General features: G+C 47.1%; 1 protein-coding gene across 4 annotated transcripts in view; it reads right to left on the reverse strand.

Moving 5' to 3' along the window:
• PPFIBP2 (PPFIA binding protein 2) overlaps positions 1–15,873 on the reverse strand; it is a 153,181-nt gene extending 137,308 nt beyond the window's left edge. For 3 of the 4 annotated variants that reach the window (XM_058305795.2, XM_058305794.2, XM_058305797.1), the window contains exon 1: positions 15,571–15,873. The gene's annotated coding sequence lies outside the window, so the exon portion shown is untranslated. The remainder of the gene's footprint in view (positions 1–15,570) is intronic. The other variant, XM_071218223.1, reaches the window with a different exon arrangement.
• Between the last annotated feature and the right edge of the window lie 2,065 nt (positions 15,874–17,938).

The raw sequence follows: 17,938 nt of genomic DNA on the forward strand, positions 1-17,938 counted from the left end.
AGGGCAGGCACTTGTGAAATGGCCACAGGACAATGCCTGCCAAAGTAAATTAGTACAGTGGTGCCTGGTTTCTAGACTAGTCTTGTCAGTCTGATCAGTGTAAATCAGGCCCCAAGCAGCAAGTATCTGCCAGTGAATGGATAAAGCTGGCTGACTCTGCAAGCCTGCCCTCCCAGAAGCCCTTAGATCCATTCTCTCTCCCATCCACACCCCACAGCTGTCCTGATGGCAGATGGAACTTTACCCTACTGAGAGGAACCTGCTGGCAATGTGTCTCCCCCAGAGCACACCCTGCAAAGAAAGCTACCATCGTGCCCCTTCTCACCGCAGAGAACACACACACAAATTTACCTCCAGGGAAGAACAAATGGGTATCAAGTCATTTCGTTGCCTCAGACTGATAATACACAGATTCAGAGAAATGCTCCAAATGCAACATCAAACTGAATACTTCTAAAAAGCTTCATCACAAAAACCATCACCTAAAACATATAACCAGCAAGGTGTTAATGTTGAAACTGAGGGATGGTTTAAGAGATTCATTATACTATTCCTTCTAGTTTTGTATAAGTTTTAAATTTTTATAATAAAACACAAAAACCTCCTAGGGATCCAAAGGGGCACAGGATTTCACCTCCTCCTCCTGGGGACCAGCAAAACTGAGGTGGGGACCCATGTTCCTGACTACTCATTCGACAGTGCCATTTAGACAGGCTCCAATGTCAGACCAGCTCTCAAGCATGCCTCTTGTTCTCATCTCGTCACAGTTTAGACTCTCGTCATCTTTTACCTGAATTGCAAAAACTGCTTCCCCTGGCCTTCGTCTCTCTGACCAACTCTCCTTCAATCCATCTTCCCCTGGGGGGACGGGATAGGTTTCATAGAGCAGATGATGTTAGTCTCCTACTCCAAAACTTCTGCAGCTTCCACATCAGGAGAAAAGTCATATTCTGCAGCTCAGCCATCAAGGTCCTCCAGTACAACCCCATCCCGGCTGCACTTCTTCCCATACACATTGGATCACCTACTACCCCCAATACAGAAGGATTTTCCTGTCTCTGTTCATTCTATTTCTTCTACTTGTGATGCCTTTCTCATCTGTATTTTCCCAAATCCCACCCATTTCAAGGCCTTATCCAAATGTATCACCCTCTGTACAGTCCCAGAAGGTCCCAGATGCCTCTACTCTGCTCCCATCAAAGCTGGACAACCACTTTAATCATCTTACTTACAGCTCTTTTTTATCCTATTTCTCAGTGTTTCTGTGTTCCCTTCTAAATTCAGCTGCTTGAGGGTAAGGAGTGTGCTCTGCTCATATTTTTATCCATAGAGCCCAGCAAAGAACCTGACAAAGGGAGAACCTAGTAGATGTTTGCTGACATACAATGCTAAACGTGTATCTAGCTGAGTGGAGAGAGAAGAGAGAAGGGGCTTGTGAGAGAGACTCTGGACAGCCTTCTCAGATAAGGGTGGGGGGCTGTCCCTGGCAGCCTCCCCTGTCTCACTTTTCTCTATATCTAAGGGCCCTCTCTCTAGAAGCCTGATATTTAGAGGCAAAGACAGCGCTACTTAAGTGGACCTTGGCCATGCGTGGGCCTGGCATGAGCAAGAGACATAAATGATGGATGCAATTATAGTCCCAAAGGTCTGATGGGAGAAGAGGATGTAACTTTCCCCAATGGAGGATAAAAACATCCATTATTTCACAATGCTAAGTGAAAAGAAAAAAAACTGTATCTGAATTAGCAAGTTTTCTCTCCCATCTAGATTGTTCAGGGACCTCAAGCCTAACTAGCCTACAGCCAGCTGCCTCCTACAAGCCTTCCAAGCTGCTTGGGATGGGGGTGGAGAGGGACAGGCCCTAGAATTTGGCAGAGCATTTCTCTGGCAGTAATTAGTTAATCACTAATTGAATTAACCAAAATTTATTCTTTATTTTGAAACTTCATTTCAACATTTGTTCAATAATTTCATTTTGATTTGATAATATGGATTTTCTTCTGTATTAATTTTTTTTAAAAAACAGACAAGATGAAAGAATTTAAAGACCAGCCTTTGTGCACTGGCAACAGCATGGCTCCAGCCTCTGTCAGAGGGGAAGATGAAGGGGACTTCTTGCCTTGGGAGCACTTGGCCTCCCAGTGAGTGGCTGCAGGCCTGGGCTGAAGGGTATTAGCAGAGTATTAGCAGTTCTGTCTTCTCTGGAGGTCTGAAGGCCACATGGGGCCCAGATGAAGACACTGCACAGAACTGAGAACCCACTATTGCCTAAGAACCCAGGCTACAAGTGAACAGCTAGGCCTGGAGCTTTTCAGGGCTCAGCCTGTGGACAAGGTCGATCAAGCTTCCTCCACTGTGGCTGAGCCCACAGCAGAGGCTTAGGCTTATCTTCCTCTCCTGGTCCCTTGGAAGCACCAGCAGAGTGCTTCTCCATCCTTCACCAGGATACAGCCTTGTTCATTGAGGATTTTGGAAATGCTCCCACCTGCTTCTGGACACACAGCTAGGCTAACCTACTGGAAGGAGGAATCCTCCTCTCCAGAGATGTTGGTCTCTATTCTGATCCACTGGTGTTTCCCTACCCTCTCAGACTAAGGGAGACTTTGCTTCATACCCTCAGACATTAAGCATCCAGGTACAGGCAGTTACTAGTACTCCTTTATTGACAATCTTTTCAAGTTGGCTCTGAGTTGAGTCAGGCCTGGAGACCAATACCATTTAGTGATGCCAGACTCTGGGATGCTTCAGGAGGAAATCCTAAAACTCCACAGCCTGACAAGCTGTAATCCTGCATTCAAGAAGCCAAGAGCCCTGGACCCAGCCCTCTTCTCTTCAACCCAATTCGACTCTTCCAGAACGTAAAATGGAGGTAGGGAGGTGGGGGCAGGCCGGGTTCCCTAACCTCAGCTTACAAGCCACAAGACACTCACTACTCAGATCACTTTCCTCCCAGAGCCCTGAGGCCACACAGTGGTTGAGGAGCTCTCCATGGAAAAGTGATCCAGGAATGAGCCACTTGCACATGGGCCCCTATAGAACAAAGACAAGCCAGCTGCAGGGCTGCATGGCACACTATGGCGCCCCCTCCCTCTCCTACTGCTGAAAGTCTGTCAGTCTCACCCCAAGGAGTAGGAATGTTTACAAAACCTCCTGGGGGGGGTCTCTCCATCTTTCCTCGTCTCCTTTTTACAATAAAGCAAGGCCATTATTCTCTCATAGAAGACATCCAAATGGTTCCTCAGACTCTGAGGATGAAAATGTAGAGGACTGCATGACTCAAAAGGGCCACAGAATGGGGACAGCAGAATCCAAGATTTGGAGTCAGACTGACCAGGTTTCCTGTGAACCATGTGTCCACTCTCCCAGCCCCACAGCAGCTTCCCCAGCCACTCCACCAGTCTCACCAGGTAGTCCTGCAAGGGACAAGGAGCAGGCCAAGCTTATGATGCTCATCTGATGGAGACCCCCTGGCAGAGAAGTCAGACAGGGAGATGGATTTGGGAAACCTCAGTCCTGGAGGTTAAAGCTGAAGCTGGGCTCTAGTGGACGAGAGAGGAGAAATGTCCAAATCCTGACCACATTCATGGCTGACTTCAACCTCAGAGAAGGAGGTCCCCATCCCCACACACTGTCATCAGGGGAGCCTGTATTAACTCCAGAGATGGACTTAAGAGAAGGCCAAGATGCCCTGGTATCCCAGAGAAGCCCCACAATTACTCTTAGAGGACAGCACACTCTCGCAGGAAACCTATAGCCCAATAGGCAATCATCCCAGGGAGTTAATTAGGAAAGGTTTCTATGCATGATGCATAACAGTAATGAAATGAGCTGCATTTCTTGTACAGCTTTCATGATCCTCTTCATTAACACCATTCCTCGTTTAATTGTTGCTTGATTTATTTAAAATTCTCTTCTAAATATAAGTAATCATGCCACACAAAGACCAGATTTGTGACACTAGAACAGCAAATAACAGCTTTCAAGGAGCTCACTATTAAAGGCAGGACATGGAGGTCGACCCAACACCCCATATTGGACCCTTTCTCCCACCTAAAGTCTCCGATTAGCATGAGACCCAGAGTCATAACAACATAGACATTATCCTGACCTGGATCCTAGGTGCCCCAGGTGATCTTCTGAGGCGTTCTCCTCTCAGAATGAACGGACGCTTCCCATTAGGAAGCCTGAAAGATCCTGTCCACCCTCAGGTCAGAGGCAGAGGGTGACTGCCTGGGATGGACCTGGGCTCCAGGGGGAAGGCCAAGGTGACAGAGGATCAGACTTGTTCAGTAATAAGGACTAGCTGGCATTTCACTTGGGCTTTCTAGAGGATACACAACAAAAAAGAACAGCAACTTACACAGGTAGGGCCCACTAACACCCACCTGCTCAGAGCCTGAACATGCAACCTGTGGAAACAATGCTCTCCTTTCACACACACAGGTATTCCAGCACCCACTCCACACCCGCGCAGGGGCAGGCTCTCAGCAAATGCTTACTGAACTGTTTCAGCCCTGCCTCTCCCCCACCACAGCCTCATCTGAGTTACTGTGCAGGTTTCTCTGACTCTCAACCCTAACCCCACCCTGCCAGCTCACTCGGGAACACCACTCTTGCTTTCCATCCTTCTGCAGCTGATCCTCAGGGTCCCAAATAAGCAAGGTGAGTTGTACATAATTTGCTACCAATGATAAAATAGCTAAGGTTGAAAATCTTTTTGTATAAATTAGAACAGATGCCAGGTTATCTTGCTCCCATTCTAATAAACTTTTTTCTGAGTGGGAGAGAAAACAGAAGAATTCATCTAGGAATTCAGAAATTGCCTACAGTGCTCAGTGAGTAGCAGTTTCTATGGCACCAGGAAAATAAGTTTGCAACCTACTGTTTTAGAGATATATTTCCCATATGTGTATGTGTGTGTGTGCGCAGTTATCTTTATTGGGGGGAGTTGCTTCATGAAAATTTGGCCATGACCACCTAGTGCCTCTCAAAGGTAAACATCATGACACGTGCCACCTCAATCTGATAAACAGTCTTCACTAGAAATTTAAGACCCTGCATAATTTGGATTCTAAATATGGTAGCAAGAAAGTGGAAAGAACATGAGTTTTGGAGTCAGGTAGAACTCGTCATAAATCTTCTTTCACTCCCTCACCAGTTAAGGGATCTTGGGAAAGTCTCTTATCCTCTCTGAGCCTGAGTTTCCTCCTCAGTTAAAGTCCTGAAAGGCTGCTATTAGATTTAAATGAACAGCTCTGCTCAGTGCCTGATGCATGGTGGGTATTGAATAAATGATAATTTCCAATCCCTAGTTCCCTGTTTAACCTCATTTACTCCTCAGTTCAAGCCAAACAGAACCATTGGCTATTTTCCACACATGGAGTTCATTTACCACTCCCACACTTTTCTTTGTGCATGCCATTTCTATGTCTCCAGTCCCTGGAGTCTGTTCTTCAAGATGCATCTCAAATGCCAGATGCCCACTTCTTTCTGGATTTTCACTGTATTTTCTCTTCAGTTATTACTGTTTTAAGGAAAGGGTATATTCCTGAAGCTCCATGCAGGCTGGGGGCACATCTTATTCATCTCAGGTTCCCACCATCAAAGTTCTCAGCCCAGAGGATGGTCAAAAAATGTTTGGTGAATGAAATAATAAATGAGAATACAAGGCTATTGACCCCTGAATACAACTTAAGGATTATGCTTTATGTCTGCTCCTAAAAGGGTGGCAGATTCCCCAGATCTGGTGAGCCAATTAGCAAGTGAGGAGCCAATTCTGACTTTGGAGCTTCCATGGCCAGACTGCAAAATACCATAGCCCCTCAGGCTTCCACGATGCTTAACCACAGCACTTACCCTCCCATCCACTGAGCCCCACCCTAAACCTCAGCCTACTTGAGTAAGGCCCTGGTGCCCACAGTCCTTCCCTGCCTCCTCTTGGGCTGGTGCCTTGTCCTGTGGTACAGGCTGCAGTCAGACTTCCCAGTGCTGTGGCCATTGCCCTCTTGGGTCCTCCCTTCGACATCCTACCTAGCTTCTTGGATTCTGTGAGGCCAATATCTCAGCCCACAAGGCCACTGTTCTCCAGGTTCCAGGACGCTGTGCTGAAAAGAGCTTCAAGGGGTGACCCAGAAGTCTGCAAGAGCCTTCATGCCTTCATGCCTCTATACAAGTGGTTAGGCCAAAGTAGGCATCAGCAGAGAATACACACCCGACTTTCTTGGAATCACAGCCTCAGAGTTTCAGCCCACAAAGACATTTCCTCAGGGCCCTTCCCCTCTCCCACCCTGAGTGGGACGTTCAGCCTGTGACCTGGGATAGAGGAGCATCTGCACAACTTTGTTAAGGACCCTCCTTTCCCAGCCTTCTGTCCTCATTCTACCCTATATGACTGCAAATCATCTCTACTGAGAAGCCACCAATTATCTCCTACTACCAATAGGATGTAGTCTAACTTCTTAGTTCAGCATTTAAGGTCTTTTGCCCTTATAGTCCCAACTTCTTTGTTAAAAAAATTACTTCCCTATGGGGAAGAGTCTACCTAGGTTGGTTTCCTCACTATTTCTTGATCCCACTTTGCTCACTCCTGCTTCTTGTCCTTTATCACTGTTTCATTGACCAGGGATCCCTGCCTACTCTCCTCTTCTCCCACATAAAGCCCCACCCACCCTGGCAGGCTCCGCTCTAGTTCCAGTCAGGACCCAGACATGATTGGGTTACCCATAAAGCCTTCTCTTCACCAAATTCCTACCCAGTACTTTGAGGCAGACCCATCATCTTTCAGCAAACCCTGCCTCCCCTGTTATTTCATAAACTCTCTCTAGTCAATACCGCTTAGACAACACCTTCTTCCAGTAGAACCCAATCCTTGCTCCAATGCAGCCATCTGGCCCAAGAGCTAGGCCTGAGTTCTTTGGCATTTTTTACATCATGTTGAAATAAAAGCTGTCTCTCTAATTCTCCTTACCATCATCACCATAGATCCTGCTGGACCAATGCAGAGCATGGTGGTTCCTCCACCCATGCAAAAACAGTGATCACAGCCCACATCCTCCTGCCTTCCCCAGGTCCTTCCAGAGCTTGAAGGACAGGGACCCCAGCTTTGTACCATCTGGCATCCCTTCTCCATCTGATCCCTCCATGGGCTTTCCAGTGTACCATATCCAAGTGTGACCAGTCTTGGACAGTGCAGGGAAAAGTGGGATGATCCAAACCTGGATTTCCAGTAAGGCAGCTAGGCTAAACCAATTTCTGTGGGCTTTCCAGGTAGATGGTAGGAAACACACACTATTGATTTTTGGAGCCTAAGGGCAGGAGTTTGCACTCACCCCTGCCATGTCTCATCTAGATAGTTTGGGCTCTGAGTTCTCTCTGTCTGTCTTGCCCTATACAGTGCTGACCAGCCATCTGAAACCAAGCTGTTACTGACCCTGCCATGTACCTTTGCCTCCTGGGTTTCATGCTCACTCCAACCCCAGCTCTCCTTTCTATATCATACCTGCAGGCCCAGAGAATAATACTTCCTCCTGAAACTTTTGGGTAAGCCCTCCAGATGATGTAAATCGCTTCCCCTAACAAATTATTTTTCCTAGGCTTCCTGAGAAGAAGATAATAATACCATTTATTGACAACTTATACTATGCCAAGCACTGCAATCAACATTTTCTGGTATCATCTCATTTAATCTTCATGACAACACTATGAAGTAGGTCTATTGCTGATACCATCAAACAGATGAAGAATTAAAGCTCAGAAAGACAAAGAGACTTGCTCTTTACAGCAAGGATTTAAATGGAGGCCTGACTGATTCAAAGTCCACGCTCTATTGTTTCAAGGGTCCTCAGGGATCGGGGAAGCCAGGTTCTCATGATGGTGAAAACTGCTGCCTGCCAGCAGGATGGAATGAGCTGGGAGGTTGGGGGAACAAGGGGGGAGTCAGTTTCCTCATCTGCAGAAGCAGAATAACAATCCCTGCTGGCTAGGTTGCAGGGCATTGTGCAGCAGCAGTGAGCCGGCACGGTGAAAACCTAGATGGGCATGCAGGATTGTTGTGGTTACAGGGTGAGCCTTTCATCGAAGAACCAGATGTCTTGGCAGGTTGCAGGAAAAGCTTACATAATAAAACTTTTTCATGACATCCAGTCAAGGTTAGGTGTCAAAGCCAAGAATAACTATTCCTTTGCCTTGATCAAATGTTGATTTAGAAGAATCTGCCTCTCCTACCCAAATTCAAGTTCTAACTTCTCCCCTCCTCCCACTCTAACCCATTGTCCCCAATCCCCACCACCACCACCACCACTTATCTCCACTGCTCACAGAATTTGGAGTTTTCACCAGGAAGTTTGGGTCCACACATCCAATATGCCTGGGGCAGTCCTGAATTATGGCTTTTGTCCCAGGGCCGCATTCACTTAAAAATTTGGCTGCCACCTGTCACTCTGAAGTGTCCCAGATTGGACAATTTATTAAATTAAATCTAATACTTTGGGACCTTAAAAAATAATTTCACTTCTCTGGGTCCTGATTCCCTCCCATAAGAAGGTAATAACACTATCCACCTCACCCTACCAAAGCCAGAAGTTCCACTCTAGCCTTCCCACTGGAGGCAGCTTTCAATGGGGCCAGTCTACACTTCCATTGACTCCATGAAGCAGTCCAGCACTGAGCCAGCTGTTCATGCAGCTAGCTTTGATTCAGGGAGAACAAGGTCTTGGTTTGGAGAAAGGAAATGGTTGCCACTGAGGAAAGCAGAGTTGGTTGCCAAGGACAGAGGAAACCCATTTCTGTTCCTTCTAGTCTGTACTGTGATCCCCTCTCCTCTTTTCCTTCTTTCCCTTAATCTTTATCACGGATTTTTTGGTTCCTACACAACCAGTGCCTGTGCCTGTCCACTCACACACACACACAGGCTTGACATCCTGAGGAGCCTATCACCCAAGGGGTTCCTTTTGCCGGGTTTTCTGGGCCTTTCTGCCAAGAGTAAGTTGGAGAAGTTTGCTAAGACCTCTTGGAGACACCCCAGCATGGTCATGGGATTGAACCTCCTGGTCACAGGGAGTCCCTTCTCAGCCTGGGAGGCAGACGCATCTGACTGGGACATCCCAACCATGCACACATGTCACTGTGGAATTAAACTTTCCCTGGAGACTTGAGGCAGGAGTTATGACTATCCCCACTAAATAGTCCCCCAATGGCAACTGACAAGCCCTGGCTACCCATAAAGGCAGAGCAACCCCAAGATTTTGATCACCTCCTTCCCTCTCCCTGCCCTCATCCTCAGCAGGTAACAGATATACCCAAAGCAGATCCACCTGGGAACGGCACAGTAGCCACAGGCAGCATGGTGGGGGGCACACAACATGATAGAATCTATTCCCTAAGGCCTCACCTCCTCATTTGGCCTAACAAAGCAATCCAGAGATTTGTTAGCGGCCCTCTACTCTCTAAAAGTCATTTCTGAAACTCAGACACTCAAATTTCAAGTCTGCAATCTATGGCTTTCCCTGACCCTTTACCATGGTGCAAAGGCTCATGCACATTTTGGTCTCAGAAAAGAAAAGGAAAAACAAACAAACAAAAAATGGTTAGAAAAGCTCAAAATAGGATGAAGTAGAGACTTGCCAGGTAGCTCAAAACAGCCAGAAGTCAAGAAGCTTGATGAATTTTCCCTCAAAGTTGAATCCTAATATTCTTTGTGGCTTTGTTTTTATTCAGCACTTACCATATGCCAAGCAATTACCTAAGTTAACCCAGCCTCGCTTCAGCAAATTGAGCTGACCCCTGTGCCAGGACACATGGCAAAGGCAGGACTTGATCCTGAGAGGCCGGAAGCTGAGCAGCTTGGCCGAAGGGTCAGAGAAGAAGTATGGGGGGGGGGGGGTGGTGGGGAGAGGTAGGGAGGGGAGCAGGCCCTCCAGCCTCAGGGCCACTGAGTCTCTTGGCAGCTGTGCATATTCTACATAAGATCCTCTCTCCTCTTTTGACAGCTATGGCCCTCACCCAGCCAGCTGAATTCCTGACACTGGCCCTACACACAGGCCTCCGCTTGGAGAAGGTCCTCAGGCTTGGGGAAGGTCATCAGGGCTAACTGACTTCCCTAGTTAGCCCTCTTCTCCTGAGCTGGCTGTGTCCCTAAAGCTTGCCAGGGGCAAAAAAAAAAAAAAAAAGATGTTTAGGTTTTGGGTCTTGAAATATCTCTTTCCATGGAATTGATAAATGGTTGGTGGTTGCATTCCCAGGAAAGTCCATTAAAACACAGGTACCTACACTGAACACTAACAAATAGGAGACTGTCAACCCCATAAAAGCACTCCCTTCTCCCTATCAGCCCCAAACATAGCTAGCCATAGGACAAAAAGGAGGACTCATAAACTTCTAATTAGGATCTCCAGACTCCCAGTGGCCTTGACTCCCAGAAAATACTTCCCTTCTGGGTCTGTTCTGCAGACTGAGTTCACTCCAAACCTGGTCTCTTTCTCATGTCTCATTGCCTAATGGAATCTCCATCTGGATCTTTTGTCAGTTCTCTGGGCCAAACTCACTGTGCCATAAAGAATAGAGCCTCAGGCAAGAGGACAAAGAGGCCTGGGTTCTGCCACCAACAACTGACCCCGGGTAGGTTTCTTTGGGTTTGACCATTCTCATAGGTAAAAATGTAAGGGGCAAGCAAGGAACTACTCAAGGCAAGGCTCCCTTCCAAGAACTTCAAAAGAATCAACTATATTTTTCTTCCCTCTTTGAAGAAGCTTCTCTATGCTCTCACGCTACTAACAATTGCCTCATTCTTCTCCCACTAAACCAGCACAAAATGTCAGTGTCCAATTTGACTCTTTCCTCTCCCTCAAATCCAAGCAGTCACCAAATCCTGTTGGATTTCTTGTCGAGCTCGTTCACCTCTGTTCTCTTCCCGCCATCCCTATTTCGATAGCCTTGTTGTAGGTCCTAATCTACGTCTGTGGGTTATTCCAACAGTCTATTCCAATAAGTTCCTCCCTAGCCCTTTAATCTGTGCTGAGTCCTTCTGAAAACACAGCTTTGCTGTTTTGTTTTTTTCCATGCTCAAAAACCTTCAACATCATTGGAATAAAATTTAAATTCTTTAGCTCCAACTTTCAAGGCTTCTATGATCTCTTCCCAGCCTGAGACTCATGCCCCATCCTTCCAGGGTCCCCACCCCACCACAACTCATCATGTGGTCCTACTCCCAATTCGGTCTGTCCTTCCCAGCCTTTCAGGTTCTGCTCATGCTCATGCTCCTTCCTTCATCAAAATAAGCCACCACTTTCCCTCTTTACTGAAGTAAACCTCACGAAGTCAGCCAGATCAAGGCCCATGTCTCACACATCTGCCAAGTATGGAGTCCCACAGAGGGCTATGTGGGATATGGCTAAGACAGGAGAATAAGATCGCCTGGCAGCATAGCAGAGATTTGCATATAATACAGTAGGTATACAATACTGGAAAAGAAGAGTAAAAAGACTGGGGATGAGAGAGTGGGGGAGTGAGGGGGGGAGTTGTTTAAAGACATCATGTTTGATCTGCATCCTGAAGGATTAGTAAGAGTTCATCCAAATCTTGCAGAGTAGAGACAAAAGGGGTTTTTTAGGAAAAGGCAGAGAAATACAAAAGAACAGACACTGTCAAGCTACTCAGTTTGGAGAGCTAAATTAGGGGTAACTTCTGAAGAGTCTTGAATGCTATATAAGGATGTTATACTTATCCTATCATACAGGCAATCCCATTACATCTCCAACTAGGTTTCCCATCTACATATGTGTCACAGAAGCTAAGACTTCTACACAACATGAACAGGGTGATTAAAAGCATTCTGTACAACAAATTCTCAGTTCTCAGTATGAATGAATGTTTATGTATAAATATGGTAGTGATAGACAAAGGAAATGAAGGTAAGAATTACCAAAGACCACCAAACCAATGACATTAAGGCCAACAGTGGGGAAGCAGATATGGCTTCTACAATATACAATATACATATACAATATGTCCAGGGTTTGATTCCCGGAGCCTCCTGGTAAAGGCGAGCTGGCCCATGCAGTGAGCTGGCCCAAGGGGAGAGTTGGCCTGTGCAGGAGTGCTGTCTCACGCAGGAGTGCTGGCCCATACAGAGAGCTGGCCCACCCAGAGAGCAGGTGCAGCAAGGTGACACAACAATAAGAGACAGAGGAGAGACAAAAAGAGACACAGCAGATCAGGGAGCTGAAGTGGCGCAAGAGATTGAGCACCTCTCTCCTACTCCAGAAGGTCCCAGAATTGGTTCCTGCTGGCGCCTAAATAATAAATAAATAATCTTTGAAAAATAAAAATAAATTGCAACAAAGATATAATCCACATACAATAAAGATCACCCTTTGGAAAAAAAAAAGACCAATAGTGGTGGTAGGGTGAGAATTCTGTATGATGTTATATATGTTTGTTTTGTAAGTTCACAACTATTATTTTATTACTATACCCTTATTGTTACCAATCTTTTTTTTTTTTTTTTTTTTTTTTTAATGTACCGGAGCTGGGGATTGAACCCAGGACCTCATATGTGGGAAGCTCGTGCTCAACCACTGCCACTAGCCACACTGGCTCTTTGCTTGTTGTTTATATATTTTTATGTATGAGTGATATACAACAATAAATTTTAAAAAAAACAAAAAACAGAAAGCATAAATATCCTGAAGACAAAGCTGACAGTCAGAGCAAACTTGGCACTCCAAGGTCTTATGATCTGGGTCTAAAGTTAAACTTATTATTCTAGGACAACATCTCTTGGGAGATTATTTACCAGGTGTTTGATAAGAATGGACTACCTATAGATTCATAAGGCTGAAGGAAGAAGACCTGGCTTTGAGAGTCTTTCAGAGACTCAGCTCCTCTTTCTGGATTCTAAGAAAACAGCGCCAAAGAGGTGCCAGCAAGCACTAAAACCAGAGAATGACACTGGGAAACATAAAGGCCAAGGAAAGTGGAGCTTCCCTGAGGAAGGAGGAAGCAGGAAAAATAGTGATTCAGGGAGGAAAAAAAAAAAAAAAGCTTCCAAGAGTTTCAGATTAGTTGTACTCATACCAAGTGATGACTGAGCATTGTCACATCTTGAATGGGGGAGCAAAGACTGTGGAACATAATAAATGTTTAAGTGCCTTGTCAGTTGTATATATATAATCTCTTTCTCCTCACATGTTGCAACAAGGGTTCCACCAAAGGATTTGAGCAGGAGAGTATCATGAACAGATTTGTATTTCAGAATAAAGAGTTCTGATGGTCAAGTGAAAAATGACTTCCAAATTTTACCCCAAACATTGTCTAAAGGACACCATTCTTTAAGTCCAAAGGTGAATTCTCCTAAAATTGTTTCTTCTTCCTTAGTTCTCATCCTGTCCATTCTAAAGACTGACACTGTCCACTCCCTGGCTCTCCTACCTGTCCCATTCTCACCACCCTCTCACCCCCAAACGAATGCCTCATCACTTCTGCCCTTGATTCATCTTCCAGCCTCCTGACCTCCCTGCCCTCATATAAGATCCCAAGGTCTTTTCCCTGGGGCCATTTCTTCACACAGCACTGCCTGAGTCTACTATAGCAATTCCCACTGGGATGGCATTACACCTGTCATCCACCTGCAGGAAACTCTGTAAAAACATCCCAGACCTACTTAATCTCAGTGGTTGACAAAGCTCCCCAGGCAGTCCTGCGGTTTAGCCAAGTTTGGAAACTATTGCTCTAAAACTTTATACGGTTGATAGTGAAATCATCTGCTCCACAGGAAACTTGTTAGAAATGTGGAATGTCATGTCTCACCCCTGATTTAGAGAATCAGAACCTGCATTTTAACAAGATCCCCAGGTGTTCCTTGGACTTGTTAAAAGTTTTAGACTGCTCTAAAGTGTTATCTGACCATTCAGTCTACAAATATTTACCAGATTTTCTCCCTATCAGGCTAGAAGTATGAGGGTCACAGAGCCAAGGTCCCTGGCTTTGAGAAGTTCACGTAAACCATCAATCAATGTTGTCCAGCTGAAAACCTGCTATTGGCTCCCATGCCTTCAAAGTACAGGCTTCCGTACCCAGCCCTCAAGTTTCATCCTTGTCACCAGCATTATTGTCTACTATTCCCAATAAGAGCTAAGCTGGACCACTCGCCACTTCTCAGAGCTAATCTGCACTTCCCTGCCTTCACAGCTCACACAGCTCTATCCACCCTCTGCCTGGAAAAGTCCTTTGAGGTTCATCTCACATGTCATCATGTCTCCTTAAAATTATCCCAGATTTTTACTGCTTGGATGAAAGACAGGAATTCCCACAACACTTTGTTCCTTTCGTGGTATTTCTCTCATTCCACTTGGTTTTAAAATCATACGGCATCTTTCTTCGTTAACCATGTAAAGAAGACGTGATGATGATACTCAGCGTCTCTCTCCAGTGGCAATAAACTAATAACTGGCACATATCATCAAAGCTCAAAACAACATGTTACATGAAATCAAGAATGAATGCAGTAAGTGAAAAACATCAATCTTCACCCCTTCCATTTCAAAGCCACTTAAATATGAATTGAAATACAATGCAAATAGGTTTCCTCTCAATCTCAAAAGAGGAATAATTTCTAAATCATTAACATTTTGTTTTCCATGTACCAAGAATAATGAAAGACTGAACATGCCGAAGATGAATTATGTCTCCAGTCCACTGTAGTTGAGCATATAACTTCACAAAATACAACATAAAATTTGGGCACTCTGATTCGTATAATTAAGGAAAGGGAGGGGAAGCGATGAGAAAGAGGAAGCAGACCCATATAAAGAAAGGGAGACAGATCTATACCAAATTCCCAGCTGCTCTAAAAGTAAAGTAAAATACAATGGATGCTTAAAGAGTATTAAACAATGCTAGAACGTCTGCTCAGTCCTATCCAAACCTCGTAGGTTCTGGTCTTATAACCTTATTTTCACGTGAGAAAAACTCAGGCTCTGGAGTAGGGATTTCATATATGGAGTAGGGATAGACTGGGAGGGGGCGCCTGCTTTCAAACAGGACCATCTCCATCTTATAGTCTACTGGGAGGCAGGGGTTTGAGATTTTTAAAAGCATGTGGCATTTTGGTAATTACGGTATAGAAATGGTTTCGACTGAAATGTTGCATCTGGATACACGCTCGGCCGAAGAGAGGCTGCGTGGGCAAATAAGACTGCAAGCCTCCGGACCACCTTGGGCTACGACATCGCTGCTCCGGCTGGGTGGGCAGAGCTGGCACACCCGCACGGAATTCTGCGAGGACCGCCACCCTCCGCATCTCCACACATCCCGGCAGCCGTAGCAGAGCGGACTGTGAGGGGAACGGCTGGAGATTGGGAGCAAAGCGACAGGAGTTAGACCCTCCTGCCAGTCTCCTCGCCAGAGGAACTCGGGCAGTCCGGAACTCGCGCCTGGCCCAAACTGACACTGCCCTCCACGCCCGGAGAGGTTCTTGGACCTGGGGAATCTCTCCCCCAGGCAATGCTTCTGCTGGGACCCCAGTGCAGAGCGCGCTGCGGCCCGGGGACGTGGAGCGGAGGGGAGCCCACTGACCTGGGTGCTGGGCCGCGGCTCCTCTACGGGCAGCTCAGGTACGCGGCGGCTCCCGCGTCCCTCCCACTTCGGAACCCGAGAGCCGAGAACCGAGCGGCAGGCCACTGACCCACCGACCAACTGACCCACCGACCAGCCGACCGACCGGCCGCGGCCAGGTCCGGCGCCCACGTGACGGGGGCGGGGCCGGGCGAGAGGCTCGTCCCGGAGCGCCCGCTCCCCCACCCCCTGGGGGAAGGGGACTTTCCCCTGGGACCGCCCTTCTACCACCCGGCTCCCTCCAGGGCACGGACAACGCCCTCTGGGACCCGCCCCCCGGGGCCAGCCGGTCAACCCCGCCCCTTCGAACCTTCCACCCGCTCCGCCCGCCCAGCCCTTGCCCCGCCCCCTCGGCTGTGAGCAGAGTCCAGGCCCCAAGCCCCGCCTCTTCGGGCAGGCCACGCCCCTCCCTGGGCCCCGCCCCGCTCGTGCGTCGCCTCCTCCTGCACTTTTCCGGCCCTATGGAGGCTCCCGGGAGGCGTCCCCCTGGTGTGCTCCTATACCTGTGGGCTTCTCCTGCCCCCTTAGCTCCGCTCTCCGGTCTCAGGGAATGAACCTAAGGAACCTGAGAGGAAACTTGTGTGGAGAATTGCGAGGAGAGAAGCAGCAAGAGAAAACCCAGCGCAGCAGTCCTTTGGGCTCTCGGTCTTCCCCGGCCCCCTGCGACGGCGTCTAAAATGAGGTTGGCCTGAGGACATCCTCCTTCCTTCCTCTGAGCCTCACAGTTTGGAAGACTCCCGGTCACCCTAAGGCCCGGCCGCACTCGATCCCCACTATCTTATCTAGGTGGCGGTTCCCTCTAGTGGTCGGCGACAACCAGAGGCGCTGCCACCTGGCCTGGGAGCAGCTAGCTGACAAGCAGCATCTCCCCTACCAGCAGAGATCTCAGAGAAAAGTTCTGGCGATGTCTGACGCAGGATGGATTCAAGAATCGGGGCAGTAGTGGACCCCAGAGATATAGTCCAATGCTTACCCCCGGTCTGTGACCTGAATCCCCTTTGGTTGTAATGTTAAGATTGTTACGCTGCTTGGGCCTCCGGGAACTGGTTGTTCAGTTGAGCCGATTAAAATCCCAATGGGCCACAGATGGCAGCTACACCGGGGACTCTGACATAGCCCTCACCTGTTTTATCTACTTCTCCACAGGCTGCAGCGCTGGCCAACTCCACAGGTCACATCTTTTTTTCCGAACAAAATGGGCCCTCATGATCTGAAATTACCAGTGCACCCAGGAGACTACATATGAACAGAACTTAAGCCACACTTGCAAATAAGGGACTTGTGGTTACTACAGGAACCTGGCCAACAGCAGACCAAGGGCAAAGCCAATGAGGAAGGCTGGGGCCCAGGAGAGATGTGTTACAACAGGACACCCTTCAGTTCTCTTTCACTTCCTTAAAATAGCAGCAAAGAAGCTTTTGTAGACCAAGGTTGCCACAGTTCACACGAGTTCATCAGGGTTTCCAAATCCCACATTGCCCCAGCTAACCCACTGCCTTGATCGCAGCCACTGGAAAATGCTAGCTTATGCTTAGAACTGTAACAATTACTTTTTAAAGAAAATACAAAGGAAAAAAAAAAGTGTAAGTCACTAGTTCTCAGTCTTATGGTCCTGTGGGAGTGGGGGGGTGGGGGGAGAGGCTGCTACTATCTCGGCCCTGCCCCCAGAGGTTTTAATTTAATGGTCTGAGGGCAAGCCCTAGGCAATAGATTTTTAAAGTCTCCCAGGGAGACTCTTCTGTATAGCAAAGTTTAAGAACTGGCGAAGATCACAGGGAATTAAGTCATCACTTAAATTCAAGTGATCTCAGAGCTGAAGTTTAGTTTACCTAAAATAAATCCAAGAAGATCTCCTTAAGGCCTGCATAGTGTACTGCCCTGTTTCACAGGAAACAAGGTGGCACATTAACAGAGGCTTTCTGGAGAAAATGTCTTGACCCTTAACCCAAAAGAGTGAGTCTGGCTTCAGGAATTTAAGGCACCAGAGTGGGTTATTAGGGGCAGGTGTGCCTTGCAATTCTTGCAAATCGAAACACTTTACACGCTACCTCTTTTGTGCCTTTGAAGGAATTACATGTGCAGGACTTGCTCTTTACTGATAATTCCACTTCACCCTCATCTGTGAGACAGGCAACATTCCTTATCCCTGTGAAATTTTACCCATGAGGCAGGTAATATCTCTGAACCCATGGAGTAGGTAATGTCACCAAGTTTATTTATTCATACCTTCCTCATTCCACAAAGCATTTGGGCTCTCTATCATTCTAATAGAACAGTGGGTAATTATGCTATATCCAATGGGTGAGAGGGCATTTAATTCCATTCTGCC

The sequence above is a fragment of the Dasypus novemcinctus genome, chromosome 10 (genome assembly GCF_030445035.2).
Source record: "Dasypus novemcinctus isolate mDasNov1 chromosome 10, mDasNov1.1.hap2, whole genome shotgun sequence".
NCBI lineage: Eukaryota > Metazoa > Chordata > Mammalia > Cingulata > Dasypodidae > Dasypus > Dasypus novemcinctus.